The 15839-nt window shown below is 43.0% G+C and overlaps 1 protein-coding gene across 7 annotated transcripts in view; it reads right to left on the reverse strand.

Annotated features, from left to right (window-relative positions):
• OSBPL10 (oxysterol binding protein like 10) overlaps nucleotides 1–15839 on the reverse strand; it is a 328443-nt gene that overhangs the window by 250700 nt on the left and 61904 nt on the right. Inside the window, exon 1 of one of the 7 annotated variants that reach the window (XM_073023670.1) lies at nucleotides 3617–3896. The exons of the other annotated variants lie outside the window; for them this stretch is intronic. The gene's annotated coding sequence lies outside the window, so the exon portion shown is untranslated. Of the gene's footprint in view, nucleotides 1–3616; nucleotides 3897–15839 lie in introns of those variants that run through there. 7 annotated transcript variants of the gene reach the window in all.

Below are 15839 nucleotides of genomic sequence, written 5' to 3' on the forward strand. Positions count from 1 at the left end.
AGGGCAGGTATTCTTGATTGCATTTTACTTGTAAGAAAAGTAAGACTGGTAAATTTAAGTGACCGCTAGCTAGGCGCAGTGGCTCACGACTGTAATCCCAACACTTTAGGAGGCCAAGGTGGGCAGATCACTTGAGGTTAGCAGTTCGAGACCAGCCTGGCCAACATGGTGAAACCCCGTCTCCACTAAAAATACAAAAATTAGCTGAGCGTGGTGGCAGGCACCTATAATCCCAGTTACTCAGAAGGCTAAGGTAGGAGAATCACTTGAACCCAGGAGGCAAAGTTTGCAGTGAGCCAAGATCACACCACTGCACTCCAGCCTGTGCCAGAGTGAGACTCCACCTCAAAAAAAAAAAAAAAAAAAATTATGTGATCTCTCCATTGTCTCATAACTAGTTCATATAAGGACAAGGGCCAGGACCAGACACTTGGATTTTTGTTCTATTGTTTATTTTATTAAATTATGAGGTTCCCTATTCAATACTTGTTGATATTCACTGCCAAAGACTCCTCTAGATGTTGGGAATAGAACAATGAGTGAAACAGACATTCCTGCCCTTGTGGAGCTGATATTCTAGTGGCAGGAAAGAAATTATAAACATATCCACAAACATGATAAGTGTCCATAGTGGCTTAGAAAAAAATAAAACAGGCTACAATGTTGGAGGCTGGGAAAAGGCTGCGGTAGAGGAGCAGTTCTAACTTCACTAGGTCAGGGAAGGCCTGTCTGTAAGGTGATTCTGAGCAAAGAACGGAAAGAAAAGGGTAAAGCATGCTGGCTGTAAAAATAACTGTGTTCCAGGCAATAAATACAGACTCTGAGGGGGGAGCAGGCTTGGTGTGCTGGAGAACAGCCAGCGCAACAGGAGTGGAGTGAGCACGGGGGAAGTGATGGGAGATAAAGGGAACAAGAGCCAGCTCACACAGAACTTTGCAGGCAGAATAGGGACTGGAGGGTTGGTTCCAGATATAAAGGGAGACCCCAGGAGGGCTCTGCGCGAAGACATGACACTAGCAGCTCACTCTAGAATGATGCTCAGGTGGCGGGGGTGGCAGGTGGATCCACTAAGAGTTTAGCATAATTGTCCAGGCAGAGATTGCAGACTGGTCATATGGAACAGTGTACCTTTTAATTTTTTCCAACATACCTAGAAGAGCCACCCCCTTCTCTTGCACCTGCAGCCTGATAACTGGTTGCTCTACCAGCTGATCTACAGGCAAGATGGCCAGCCCAGGACAATGGTGCCAGGTGTTTTTTGCCATGTAAATAGCCTAATTGTGTCGGATGTAGTTCACTAGTGAGGATGAGGTTAAGGAAACTACTGGACAGGAAAAAACATCATTGGCTTTGGTTTTCTATTACTTCAGGATGTTTGCTTGCCTTTAAACATTCTGCGATTCCCTGGGTTGTAGCGATCAATTCCCTGATATAACAGTCCATTTCCATAGGCCAGGATATTTTTTAAGTACCTGGAGATATTGATTTCCTACAGATGATGGCAGCACTTTCAGGCAATGAGATGGAAAGAGGAGATGAGCGGCTCCCCTAGGGAACTGCAAGTAGCATTGTTTTATTTGGCTTTCACTTAACCAGTGATTAGTAACCAATTGGAAACCCTGAAATCATTTCTACAGGAAGCAGAGCCAGGTCAAGGGCCTTCTGAAGCCGTTAACTTTAGGTCACTGGAGAGAAGTATCATTTCGCTCAGAAGTGTCTTAGAATAAAATGTGAAAACATAGCTAGCATTTGTCAGAATTCTTAATGACTGTGTTACGTCTTTTTACTTTCTATGGACTGAGCTAAAGGAAAACTACCTAGAGGTTAATCAGCAAAGTAAAGAACTTGAGAGCTGACATCACCTTTTCAGATGGCTGGCCTTGGCCCTCCAATGGTCTCTCAAAGCTATATGTCTATAACACTCTCCCTTCTACTGGAACTGGTAAAGCCATCGGTAATTTTATCATCAAGAGCTATAGTTTCTAAATAATGACCTCCACCAAAATACATTAGCATTCAACCAGAATACCAACACGATTTGGTTTCTGGTCTTCTGCATTTTGTTCTTCAAGGCTGTCTCTTAAGGCACCCTAAGATTAGTTTTGGGAAAGGGAACTGGCATGATGGAAAATCAAAGATTCCATTAACTGTATGACTCTTGTGGCTAATGAAAGCTATTGCTGGTACGGCTCAAGGTTAAAAAAAAGAAAGAAAAAAGAAAGGGGGAGAGAAGGAACTTCTCACTAAATTTCTATCTCTCAGCAAATGATTTCATTAGCAAAAAAGTGCAAATGAACATTTCCACAGTAACTCACCAAGTCAGTACGGCCACTTTGACACCCCAACGATTTCGCTTCCCTCCATCTCAGACCAAGCGAGCGCACTGTGACTGACGTAACCCTCAGTGGCCACATTAGCTTTTCTTTCCAGGGCCATTCTTCACATCCCACGGGAAACACATACAACTTTGCCTTTAGGAACCCACATCGATCTACTAGAATGGCCCCCACTCTGAGTAGCAGCTTTGAAACCAACCCCCTAACACCATTAAAAAAAAAAAAAAAAAAAAAAAAGTTAAACACATACACATTTAAGAAATTAAAGACATTAAAAAGCCTAAATCCAAGAGCACCAAGAGGCTGGCTGCACTGGCGCTGTATAAGACAATCATTTTGCATCCTTGTCTCCTGGCATTTTTTTTTTTTTTTTTTTTTTTTGAGATGGAGTCTTGCTCTGTCGCCAGGCTGGTGTGCAGTGGTGCGATCTCAGCTCACTGCAACCTCTGCCTCCCGGGTTCAAGCAATTCTTCTGCCTCAGCCTCCCGAGTAGCTGGGACTACAGGCACACGCCACCGTGACCAACTAATTTTGTATTTTTAGTAGAGACGGGGTTTCACCATGTTGGCCAGGATGGTCTCGATCTCTTTACCACGTGATCCGCCCACCTCGGCCTCCCAAAGTGCTAGGATTGCAGGTGTGAGCCACTGCACCTGGCCATCTCCTGGCCTTTAGAAAGGAGGGACATGGGGTTCAGTAAGGGACAACCTATTGGCAGAATTCAGAGTCGGGGGGCCAGGCGTGGTGGCTCATGCCTGTAATCCCAGCACTGTAATTCCAGCACTACAGGAGGCTGAGGCAGGTGGATCACCTGAGGTCAGGAGTTCAAGAACAGCCTGGCCAACATGGTGCAACCCTGTCTCTAAGAAAATACAAAAATTATTAGCCAGGCTTGGTGGCACACGCCTGTAATCCCAGCTACTCGGGAACCTGAGGTGGAAGAATCACTTGAACCTGGGAGGTGGAGGTTGCAGTGAGCCAAGATCACATCACTGCACTCCAGTCTGGGTGACAGAGTGAGACTCTATCTCAAAAAATAAAAATAAAGAACTCAGAGTTTGGGAACAGAGAATCTCCTCAGTTGGACTTCTTGGTAAATGGAACGTATGACAAATCAAAGGCAGTACTGACATACCCTCAAGCTTTTACTGTAAAATTTAACAAATGGTAGCCACTTCCTTTAACCAAATCCGTAAGTCTCCCAACCTTACAAATATTTATAGCATCCTTAAATTAACTTCCAAATAAACTACTTCATGAATTAAAGGACTCCTACTTACTTTACTCAGATCATTATGTAAACCAGCAGGCTCTCTTCTCAAGCATGGTCCAGAATAAAAGAACATTGTCTTCTGCCACACCTGGGCTGTTGCTTTGATTCTTTTCATCTCCACAGCCCAGCCTTTCAGGACACCAGGGCAGGGTTCCATATTAAACACGGCACCCACACAGTACTCAGATAAGTCCATCCCGCTTCAGACCTTGTTTGAGGGGGAACTGAAACAAGGCACAGGGCCAAGGGTGCTCAGGGCCTACAGAGTTCACACACTTTTTCTGGAAAAGGCAAAAAAGTCAGTATTTTAGCTTCAGTAGGCCATTGCAGTCTCTGTTCCAACTACTGAACTCTGCTGATGCCACACAAAAGTAGCCACAGATCAGAGGAAACAAATGGGCATGACTGTGTCCCAATAAAACCTCATGTATAAAGAAAACAGTGGGCTGGTTAATCTTTTTTTTTTTTTTTTTTTTTTTTGAGACGGAGTCTCGCTCTGTCACCCAGGCTGGAGTGCAGTGGCCGGATCTCAGCTCACTGCAAGCTCCGCCTCCCGGGTTCACGCCATTCTCCTGCCTCAGCCTCCCGAGTAGCTGGGACTACAGGCACCCACCACCTCGCCCAGCTAGTTTTTTGTATTTTTTTAGTAGAGACAGGGTTTCACCGTGTTAGCCAGGATGGTCTCGATCTCCTGACCTCGTGATCCACCCGTCTCGGCCTCCCAAAGTGCTGGGATTACAGGCTTGAGCCACCGTGCCCGGCCGGGCTGGTTAATCTTAAAGCTACTCTCATGGGGGTGGAGGAGTGGAATGGGAAGTGGTCGCTGGTGGTTCTGAGCATTTTGTCCCTTCCCCAGAAATCTCCAGACACCCTCAGGAGAATGAGAGAACACCACTAGGCTTGGGGTAATACCTTCAACATTCCCACTACAACAGGGGTGTCCAATCTTTTGACTTCCCTGGACCACACTGGAAGAAGAAGAATTGTTGTCTTGGGCCACACATAAAATACACTAACACTAACGATAGCTGATGGGCTTTAAAAAAAAAAAAAAATTGCAAAAAAAAACACTCATGTTTTAAGAAAAGTTTACAAATTGGTTTTGGGCTGCATTCAAAGCTGTCCTGGGTCACAGGCCACACAAGCCGAAGGCTGGACAAGCTCACACTACAACTTTCTTTCGTCTCCTTTCGGAAGGAAAGTGGCCTCAAACAGGGACTATGCAAAAGTGAGTCATTCTCCTTCCACAAGTCTAGTTATATTATGAAAGAGGTCGACTTGGGTTGGCAGGTCTTGCTTATGAATAACAGTCTCAAATTACTAGTACAGGCGGGTGCTGGACGGTCAGGCCCCAAGAGGAAATTTCCCCTCATCCTCCATGCAGCCAAGCAGTAATTAAAAATGGTAATTTTGATGGCTGCGAAACAATGCGAATGTACTTAATATCCCAGGACAGTATACTTCAAAATAGTTAAAATGATAAATTTTGTTACGTATATTTTATCATAGTAAACAATGTTTAAATTGGAAAAAAAAAAAAAAAAAAAAAAAAACAATGGCCGGGCGCAGTGGCTCACACCTGTAATCCCAGCACTTTGGGAGGCCAAGGCAGGCAGATCATGAGGCCAGGAGTTTGAGACCAGCCTGGCTAACATGGTGAAATTCCGTCTCTACTAAAAATACAAAAATTAGCTGGGCGTGGTGGCGGGTGCCTGTAATCCCAGCTACACAGGAGGCTGAGGCAGGAGCATCATATGAACCCGGGAGGCAGAGGTGGCAGTGAACCGAGATTGTGCCACTGCACTCCAGCCTGGGCGACAGAGTAAGACTCCGTCTCAAAAAAAAAAAAAAAATTAAGGCAAAATATTGATAGTCACAGGGTCGAGGGGTGGACATTAGGAAAGGTGAAGAAGAATTGGTTATTGAGAAGTTCCAAATGGCAGAAACAGGCAGTGTTTTCTACACTCTTAGAATGAAATGGTAAGTTAAGGCACCCAAGAAGCTCTGGCCCTCTTATAAGGCCAAAAATCAACTTCATCACCAACATTTTCTCTTGAAGCCTTGAAGTATTTTGAGCGTGTCTTTCCTTTGATGCTAGAGTTTCAGCTAGACCACAATGCACCTTCACTACAATGGAAACTCTCAATAAAGCTGTCATAGAGTGACAGAATTTCGGCACTGAAAGGGACCTTGGAAGATACACTACCCAGCAGCTCTGAGCCTTTTCCTGCCACGGCAGGCATGATGGATGGAGCTTACAAGCATGATGGATGCAGCAGGATCCACTCCCATGGCCTGCTCAATCCATTTCCTTCTCTGTTGCTCAAGAAAGTACTGCAGAAGGTGAGCAAGGGTGACATTATTATAGGAATAACCTTGAGTCCAGCCTAGCTGTATTGTTAAGTAAGGCATGAGCAAGCTTAGAGATCTGATTTGTGTTTGCACATAGACACACACATATACCCACACACTCGCATATATAATAGCATAAGAACTGATTTATAATACAATCTAACTAGAATTTCTAAAATGCCATTGATTGATGTACATTAAACTCTGTGCTTTTAATTTATACCAAGTAAATGAGGGGACCTTAATACCGCCTCTGGAGACCTTGTAGGCTTTTGTAAAGGGAGTCAGAAGGTATAAATGGCCACAGAAGTACTAGGGGATTTTTGTTGTTGTTGTTGTTGTTTTATTTTTTCTTTAAGATCGAGTCTCTCTCTGTCGCCCAGGCTGGAGTGCAGTGGCAAGATCTCAGCTCACTGCAACTTTCGCCTCCCAGGTTCATGTGATTCTCCTGCCTCAGCCTCCTGAGTAGCTGGGACTACAGGCGCCCGCCACCACGCCCGAATAATTTTTTGTGTTTTTAGTAGAGATGGGGTTTCATCGTGTTAGCCAGGATGGTCTCGATCTCCTGACCTCATGATCCACCTGCCTCAGCCTCCCAAAGTGCTGGGATTGCAGGCGTGAGCCACCGCGCCTGGCCCAAGTACTATAAACCTAAACAGGAGAAAAGCAAAATCAAACTATTCGACCTCTCTGTGCATGTATTAATTCAGGCTACCTTAGACCACTGTAGACCACAGGCTAACTTAGAAACAATTAGGAAACTGACTAACCAAGGTGAACACAATATATGTATAAAAACTCTGAAGATATTGTTACTGACAAGAAGCATTTTTTCAGTGCCCAAATGTGCAACATGCAATTCTATGCCCCGATTCTGTCATATCTCTAACCTACCAAAATCTAGGAGAATGGGAGAATTCTCATATTCTTGGAGAACCAAGAACTTACCGGAGGCTATAACCACTATTTCCCCCTTTTTGTTTGTTTATTTGTTTGTTTGTTTTTGAGACAGAGTCTTGCTCTATTGTCCAGGCTAGAGTGCAGTGGCACAATCTCAGCACACTGAAACCTCTGCCTCCTGGGTTCAAGTGATTCTCCTGCGTCAGGCTGTTGGGATTACAGGCACCTGCCACCACACCTGGCTAATTTTTGTATTTTTAGTAGGGACGGGGTTTCACCATGTTAGCCAGGCTGGTCTCAAACTCCTGACCTCAAGTGATCCACCCACCTCGGCCTCCTAAAGTGCTGGGATTACAGGCATGAGCCACTGCATCCGGCCTCTTCCTTTCACTTTTAAGACAGTCCTAACCCAAGCTCAGTTATCTCCCTAGAATAGCATTTCCGAAAAAGTGTTCAGAGGTACTGGTAAATAAAAGAGTGCGATCGCCAACTAAGTTTGGGAAACTGAGCCACAATACATCTCTACCAAGTATCAATTTCTCTACTGCGTGATTCATCAGAGTCTGTAAATACGCTTGTATTCGCTATGCAGCTCCAGGAAGATATGGCAGCAGGCAGCATTTCCCAGCCTTACTAACCACAGCACTCTTTTTGGCAGTATATCTCAAGGGACTAGCATTCCATGGAACCCACTTTGAGAAATGTCACAGCAAAAATACATCCAAGATGGGACTCTGATTTCCCAGTATATCGAATTATTTGAGCCGAGACTCTGGATTTTAGTATCAAATTTTCCTAGTTACCTCAAATGAGGTGGTCTAAATATGAAGATGAGAACAAGAACTCACTTGACCCACTACAAATGCCCAAGTAGTCATTAGCCATGTGCAACTATTTAAGATGATTATAAAGTAAATAAAATAAAAAATTCAGTTCCTCAGTCATGCTAATCACATTTCAAGCACTCAATAGTCACATGTGGCTACTGGCTACCATATTGGACAACATACCTATAGATCACTGCCATCACTGCTGAAGGTTCCATTGAACAGCCTTACACTAGAGCATGAGCTCCCTGTGTTCAGGGGGATGTGTCTATTGTATTTGGTTTGGTTTGGTTTGGTTTTTTCCCTTTGAAACAGAGTCTCACTCTGTCGCCCAAGCTCTAAGCTGGAGTGCAGTGGCACAATCAGAGCTCACTGTAACCTCGAACTCCTGGCCTCAAAGCACAGGTATTACAGGTGTGAACCACTACCGTGCCTGTTGTTTTCTATTGTATCCTCATCTGCATCCAGTGCACTGCTTTGAACACATTTTTTTTAAATAAATAGCCATTGAATGGTAACAGGGAAAAAAAATTATCATGAATAAAATTTCCTCTTATTGGTGGTTTCCTGGAGTTGCTCCCTTCCACTTCCCCTCCCAACTCCTGTCCTCAAATTCTCTGGTAACCCTCATGTGTTCATCACAGCACTATTCACAATAGTAAACACACGGACTCAACCTAGGTGCCTGTCAGTGGTGGACTGGATATATAAAATGTGTACACATACATCATGGAATACTATGCAGCCATAAAAATATCATTTCCTTTGTAGCAACATGGATGCAGCTGGAGGCCTTTATCCTAAGCAAATTAATGCAGGAACAGAAAACCAAATACTGCATATTCTCACTTATATGTGTGAGCTAAACACTGGGTACTAATGGACATAATGATGGCAACAATAAAAACTTGGGACTACTAAAGTAGGGAAGGAGAGGGAACAAGGGTTGAAAAACTATTGCATACTATGCTCAGTACCTGGGTGACAGGATCATTCATACCTCAAACCTGAGCATCACTCAGTATACCCAGGAAACAAACCTGCACATGTACCTCCAAATCGAAAATAAAAGTTGAAAAAAAAAATTACCTGCAACCAACCATGCAACACCCTTTAAGATAAATCCAGTCCAGGCATGGAAGCTCAGGCCTGTAATCCCAGCACTTTGGGAGGACGAGGTGGGTGGATCACCTGAGGTCAGGAGTTCGAGACCAGCCTGCCCAATATGGCAAAACCCCGTCTCTACTAAAAATACAAAAAATTAGCCGGGTATGGTGGCAGGAGCCTGTAATCCCAGCTACTCGGGAGGCTGAGGCAAGAGAATCACTTGAACCTGGGAGGTGGAGGTGGCAGTGAGCCAAGATCGCACCATTGCACTCCAGCCTGGGTGACAAAAGTGAAACTCCATCTCAAAAAAAAAAAAAAAAAGATGAATCCAGCACTGTCTCCGGGAAGGAAATAATTAATGCACAATAAGTATGTATGTATGTATTTATTCTGATACTGATCAAATTCCATCCAAAAGGCTATAGCACACAAACATGGATGCACTTATACTGGCTTCTATATTCCAGAACCCAAAATAAGTTAACATGCAGAAACCAATGTGCATATTTTGTACAGCTTCCTACTCACCTATTTCCCCAATTCTGAAGTCATATAAAATGTTCCTTCTTGGTTTGTCTTTCTGAATGGGTGATTTGGCAGGTGTAGAGTGAGTGGCCAGCCCACCCACTGCCTCTAAAAACAGAGGAGTCAAGTGTAACAACAGGTTGGTTATAAGCATTACGATGCCTTTGTTCTCATGAGCAGTCAGAAGTAAAATATCTGACACCTTTTTTCATGTACCAAACCTCACCCTAAGTTGACTCTTAGTCTTTTATCACCACCCCCTACAAATGATCATTTTCCATAGTCCATGGCTCACCACTGAGTATGTTAATCAATACAATAAAAATATAAATGTTTGTTCCACTTAGTACTCTTAAAGATTGAAGTGGACACTTTCATAATCACCTTTCCCTGATAACATAAAAGTGCTCTAAATCCCTGATTAATTACTTCTCAGGCACCTGTTAATCTCCCTCGCTCTTTCCAATTAACAAAATCAAAACCTACAGGTTTTAACATTCTTGCCAAAAAGACCAATTGTGTTGATTCATCCACCTGGCCCTCTCCTGCAAATGGTTGCTTATCTCTACTTTGCATCTTTAATGATGTAATAAATGTTTTTATTGTAAGCCTCGTCTCCTATTAAGATATGCAGACTAAATATATCTCTTTTGTTCTAATATTTAGATTTCAAAAAATCGATTTCAAGCCTCTCCAAAAGCGTTTCTTCTAACTAATGTGAGGCTGTGTCTCCTTGCATTACTTTACTTCCCTTGTGTACGTCAATAATGAGACTCCAGGAGAAGGTCAACAGGACACTCGAGAATAAGACAAGACAAAGTCGGTGTCACAGCCGGGGTTCAGCATTCCACCGGTGCCCACACTAGGCCCCACACACGAAATTACAAGACAGTTACAGCATTCATGTGAGGTGGGGCCAAAGGCCTTGGCAAAGGAATTTAAGTGTCCAACTCCACCAGGAATCCCAACCAAACGAGAAAGTCATTCAATCTTTACCGTCTTTATAGTGAAAAGCTATTAATGAGGTGTCTTTTGCTACGTTGTGAAAAATGAAAAGAGTAAATCCTTACTGCTTGACGACAGAGAAAAAAAGTACATTCAAGAGCGTCTGTTAATTTACATGCTGGGTAGTTTAGGACAACTGGCTGCAGACAAGTACAACCTATGCAAATAGGTAACTCCCAGCTGAAGGACTACAGACACCCAAACCTCCTACTCACAAGTAAGCTTTGTTTTTATCAAACCACCAGCTGTTGAGAGTCTCTCTGAACCTATTCTGCTTCTGGAGGCTGCCTGATTTAAAACACAACAAGAGAAAAGAAACTAGCTGTTGAGATCTGAAAGAGCACCTTGGAAGGCACAAGCAGATCCAGTATGTTGACAATCAATCAATCAGTACCTCAAAACACGTAACCTTGACTGGACTAAGGCATTCTTTTTTTCTCTTGGCTTCCAGTAGGATTACTGCATTAATTCCCAAGAGCTGCTGAAGCACGAGGATGACTTTGCTCCTTGGTTTTGTTATCAGTCTTAGTTAAGGTGTCTGAGAGAAACAGATACTTAAAATGTGTGATTAGAGTTTAAAACATTACAGAACTCTAATTAAATTTGTAAGTGGTGATAACAGCCTTAATAACTTTAATTTGTTAAATTTAGAAACTAAGTGAGGCTAATCAATGAATAAGTGAAACCATTTTTGACATGAAAATTACTACTTTATAAATAAAAAATTATCTACAAGTTGAGCTGAAAGTTCAAGAAACACTAGGTTTTAAAATTTACTATTTTAATAAACTAATAATTGAAAAAGAACAACTTACTATAAATATCTCTTTCCAAACAGAAAAGCCCTCCTCAGTTATTAAAAACACAATGACAAGTCGCTTAACCTCTATGCCAGTATTTTAAACTTTCTTTTTTGCTTTAAAAAATAGTAATAATGACAAAGTTAAAAGACAGCAAGACAGGTCCCTAGAAATGAAATAAAAACATCTAGAAGACACACACTGGAGTTGCTTTTTCTTTTTGTTTTTTTCTTTTCTTTTTTTAAAGAGACAGTGTTTCATTCTGTTGCCCAGGCCAGAGTCCAGTGGTGTGATCACAGCTCACTGTAGCCTCGAACTCCTGGGCTCAAAGGATCCTCCCGCCTCAGCCTCCTGAGGAGTGAGCTGCCTGGTTCCAGAGTAGCTTTGTGTCTAAAGAGTTTGGAGTGGAAAGTCACCTCAGAAAGGAAAAGGGTTAATGAGATAGGAAGGTGGTCATCACTGGGACCACTGCTGACTAAACAGGAAACAAATGAAAGTAAGCAAGTCACTGGCCCCACTACCTCCAGCCCAAGCCTATAAGGATAGGAAAGCAAAGTCAGTGTATGGGGTAGACCAGGTGGGACCACGGCAACAGGGGCCCACACATCCCATTTCCTGTGCCACATGGAATGCAGGCCCACTACTGCTAGACCACCTATTAATAAATCTTCCAGAAAATGTCAGTGGTAAATTGTACCTATTCAGATTTTTAAGGGAAAGCATTTAATTTTTAAATCATGGCAACTAATGATGGAAAACATTTGTACAAGCAAAACAAAACACATATGCAGGCCACAAATAGCCCATCCAAAGCCCATTTGTGGCTTTTGATCTACACAATAAAGTCAAGCTTCACAGCATGAGGCACTCATAGCCTGGATCTCACCTGCCTACCAACTGCCCCCAGTCACACCCTATGTCAAACATCCTGCAAGTCCTGAAGATGATTCCAAATGCTGGGCTTTTGCTCACACTGTACCTTCTACCCAGAATGCCCTGCCCAGCCCACCTGGAAAGATCACCTCTTTCATGGACTGTGTTCACCTGCCCTCAGGTAGACTCCACCACTCCTTCCTTTGCCTCTGACACAGATTTCTATCATGACCTGTATAATGCTTTAGTATTAATGTAAATAAGTCTGACATATCAAATCCACTTAGAACAGCACTCCACAGAGGAAAGACCAAACTTAAAACATAGATAAATTCCCTAAGACTTCTTTATTGCAAGTAACAGAAACTAATTTGGTTGCTTGAGGATATACAGGGGTGACTTACTGAAGGAGGCTCAAGGCATCTCACAGGAGCCAAGGAAGGTGGCCAGGGCTTAGGAAGGGCGGGAGCAAAGACTGGAAGTCCAACCAACAGAAAGGAAGCTTCGTTTTCTCCCTCTGGTTCCGATCTCTGTTTTTCCAGAAATGAGCATAGTGGTTCAGTTCCCAAGATGACACCTTCTAGAATTCCAGGAATGTGCTCACAAATTGCCTATCTCTCTTCAATTCAAATTTCTAAGTGAGGATCTGATTTGCCTCTTTCACCCAGTCATAACACCAGAGAATAAACATCATTACCAAAGGTCCAGGAAGGCAGTTCACAAAGGAGGAGGAATGGCTTCCAGAATGTGCCTCCAAAACTGTTTGCTGAGTAAATAACAATCACTATCCTGGGCTGAGGAAAACAGGAAGTACAACACAGGCACTGCAAATCTATCCACCAAATCAGGCTTTGCAGGAAGCCTGCAATGAAAGCACTTTTTTATCAGAGGATAGTGGCACCAATAGTGCAGACTGTGAAACATGGAGGTGTTGTTAAGATAATGCATTTTAGCTTTCATAACTATCCACTACTTTATTCCAAAGAGAAGTCCAACTTCCTGTGCCCCCCAGAGGAACAAAATAATAGAATCATGACTATGAGTTCTGACTGGCTAGCCATTGTCAGTGGGTATTCAAGAGATTCAAATGTAAAAAAATTTAAAATGCAGAAGACGGAAAAGGTAAAACTACAGAGATATTAAAAAGATCAGGGGTTGCTAGTGGTTTAGGAGAGGGAAGGAGGAATAAGTAGGTGAAGCATGGAGAATTCTTAGCATAGTGAAAATATTCTGTATGATACTATAATGGTGGGTATGTGGCATGCATTTGTCAAAATTCATAGAACTGGCCAGGCGTGGTGGCTCAAGCCTGTAATCCCAGCACTTTGGGAGGCCGAGACGGGCGGATCACGAGGTCAGGAGATCCAGACCATCCTGGCTAACATGGTGAAACCCCGTCTCTACAAAAAAAAAGACAAAAAACGAGCCGGGCGCGGTGGCGGGCACCTGTAGTCCCAGCTACTCGGGAAGCTGAGGCAGGAGAATGGCGTAAACCCGGGAGGCGGAGCTTGCAGTGAGACGAGATCGCACCCCTGCACTCCAGCCTGGGTGACAGAGCGAGACTCCGTCTCAAAAAAAGAAAAAGAACAAAATTCATAGAACTGTCCAACACAAAGAGTGAACCTTGATATATGCAAATTTAAAAAGAAAAATCACTTAGGAAGTCATAGGATCCTAGGAAAGAACCCAGTCTGTGACAAAAGAATCTAACTGTATTACAAATGTAGGAAACAACCTTACTGAAGGAGGTAGGAGAAAGAGTAGTAACCTAAGTGACTTTGCAAATGAGTGGCATCTGTAAGAGTAAAGGCAAAAGGAAGAGCACATAAGAACTGTACTCTAGTTGATAAAGTTGCTTCCCATGGCGATGCAGGTTACCAATGCTGCTACTGCTACATATGTGTACTGGAACTAAACAATTAAGTAGATGGATGGTAGATGGTAGAGGCCAAGTGATATGGTTTGGATATTTGTCCCCTCCAAATCTCATGTTGAAATGTGATCCAAAATGTTGGAAGTGGGGCCTGATGGGAGGTGCTTGGGTCATGGGGCCAATCCCTCATGAATGGGTGGGGGCTATTTTCTTGGTGATGAATGAGTTCTCACTCTATTTATTAGCTCATGCCAAGAGTTGGTTGCTTAAATGAGCCTGGCTTCTCTCTTGTTCCCTCTCTCACCATGTGATACACTAGCTCCCCCTTCACCTTCCACCATGATTGGAAGCTTCCTGAAGCCAACACCAGAAGCAGATACCGGCACTATGTTTTATGTGTAGCCTGCAGAACCTGAGCCAAATAAAACCCTTTTATTTAAAATAAAGTAAACAGTCTCAGGTATTCCTTTATAGCAATACAAATGGACTAATACTCCAAGTTTCTCACTATTGAAATGGGGGTGAACAGATAAACTAGAAGAGGAATCTAGATTAATCCATTTGCTAATAGGCTAGGGTTGAGATATCAACATGTTAAACATGAGTCAAACTCATGATAAACTTAATATAGATACACATGGTTACACACAGAAATATTTACAAATATGGCCAGGCACGGTAGCTCACGCCTGTAATCCCAGCACTTTGGGAGGCCAAGGCAGGGGGATCATGAGGTCAGGAGATCAAGACCATCCTGGCTAATGCAGTGAAACCCCATCTCTACTAAAAATACAAAAAATTAGCTGGGCGTGGTGGCGGCTGCCTGTAGTCCCAGCTACTCAGGAGGCTGAGGCAGGAGAATGACATGAACCCAGCAGGTGGAGCTTGCAGTGAGCCGAGATCGTGCCACTGCACTCCAGCCTGGGCGACAGAGTGAGACTCTGTCTCAAAAAAGAAAAGAAATATTTACCAAGGTATGTACATCTATACCTTAGTAGACACATGTCAGCTAAGAGGACCTAAAAAATGACACCCCCATGGCAACAAGTACACCTAGTGCCCACATCTTGGTTTGTAATACCATTTTCCAATAAAAGGAATCAGGTTCCTTGGAAAATGGCTGAAGACCAGGGCAGGAAATAACACAAGATGAGTCTAGAGCATCTTGTAGTAGCAGGAAGTAAGGAAGCGCTCAGATAAACCCACAATGATGGGGGTATGTCAAAGTGATGCAGGAGCCAAGTGGAAGAGCTTCTGACGGCCAACAAAAATGGAAAAATTTGAGCAACAAACTAAAGTAACGTGGGTCTATAATCCAGAGTAAAAAATAAATATGCATGAGTCCACACTGATATGAATAATGATTAAGTTACTTAATAAATGGAGAAGAGACAAACCTACCATGCATCAGAATTCCAAATAAATCATGTTAAACCATTCCCTCGAGAAGGAGGAGTGGAACTCCCTACTCTTTAAATGTTAGGTTGAGCATAGGGACTTCCTTTCGCAGAGCACAGTATGAAAAGGGCAGGAGAGGAGAGAAACTTCACAGGGGAAAAACCTGAAAGATACTACTTCTAGCCAGGTGATTAAGGTCAACAGCAACAATTACAAATCATGTAGACAGTATGTATCCTTGATATGATGTGATAAAAATGCCACTTTCCCTCTGTGATCTTCCTCTCACAACAAATAACCCCCAGCTAATCACAAGAAAAACATCAGACAAATTCCAATAAGGAGTATCCTACAATAGACCTGACTAGCAGTCCTCAAAACTGTCAAGGTCATCAAAAACAAGGGAAGTGTGAAAAACTGTCATCACAGTCAAGAGGAGCCTAAGGGGCAGAAATGACAACTAAATGTAATGTAGTATCCTGGATGGGATCCTAGAACAGAAAAGGAACACTGGATAAAAAGTAAAGAAATCTAGGTAAACTATATACTTCAGTTATGAGGTGTAATATC

This window comes from Chlorocebus sabaeus, chromosome 15 (genome assembly GCF_047675955.1).
Source record: "Chlorocebus sabaeus isolate Y175 chromosome 15, mChlSab1.0.hap1, whole genome shotgun sequence".
Classification (NCBI taxonomy): domain Eukaryota; kingdom Metazoa; phylum Chordata; class Mammalia; order Primates; family Cercopithecidae; genus Chlorocebus; species Chlorocebus sabaeus.